Here is a 799-nt window from a genome sequence, read left to right as displayed (position 1 = left end):
AAAATTTGGAGATTTGATATTTAAAATAGAAATTTCACCATCTTTCACTTAAAGCGGATGGTGGGGGAAGGGATGATGGACCCGATCAAGATCCCATGGTTCCGTCATCCCGGGCTATCGTGGTCCCTGGTCTACTTAGTCAGAGGAGGTAGTCGACCCAACCTGACAGAAGGATCCTTGTCGGCAGCCATGGGTTGCTTCGTCCAAGGGTACCTTGTAGACTGGGGTTGAATGTTTGTCTAAGGGGACAAATTTGAATCCACCTTAGCTAACAGAGGGCTTTGTGCCCTATCAATCATATCCTATTGATTCATATCTCAAGGATTTAACGCCATTAAGGAGCGTATCGGCTCTGGCCATAACCGCTATCTGTGGTGCCATTTGGCGGCAAAACCACTCGGTTCAGAGGGCCCCAGGTCATAACCGTTTACCTGCAGTGCCATTTGGAGGCTAAACTGCCGGTTAGAGGACACGTACCACGTCCTTACTGGCAAGAGATTGTTTGAGAATGGATCCTAGTGATATTTTCGACTAGGCATTTGGCTCTTTGTGAGCTAGAGTAAATTTCAATTTGTCCGCCTCGACAAACTATTGCGGAGGGCGGATGGATTTTGCTTTAAGCGCGTTGATGGATTTATTTCATTTTTAAATATTTTTTTAGATTTTGGAATTTTTGGAATTTTGTGGATATTTGGGTAGAATTTTGGAATATTTGGGAGACATTTGAAAATATTTGGGAACCCCTCCGGTTGAGATCTGCATTCAACACGGCCATCATCGGGGTGTTTGGAGTCATTTC

Source organism: Dendrobium catenatum, unplaced genomic scaffold (genome assembly GCF_001605985.2).
Source record: "Dendrobium catenatum unplaced genomic scaffold, ASM160598v2 fragScaff_scaffold_334, whole genome shotgun sequence".
Lineage (NCBI taxonomy): Eukaryota > Viridiplantae > Streptophyta > Magnoliopsida > Asparagales > Orchidaceae > Dendrobium > Dendrobium catenatum.
Note: the sequence above shows the minus strand (reverse complement) of the source record.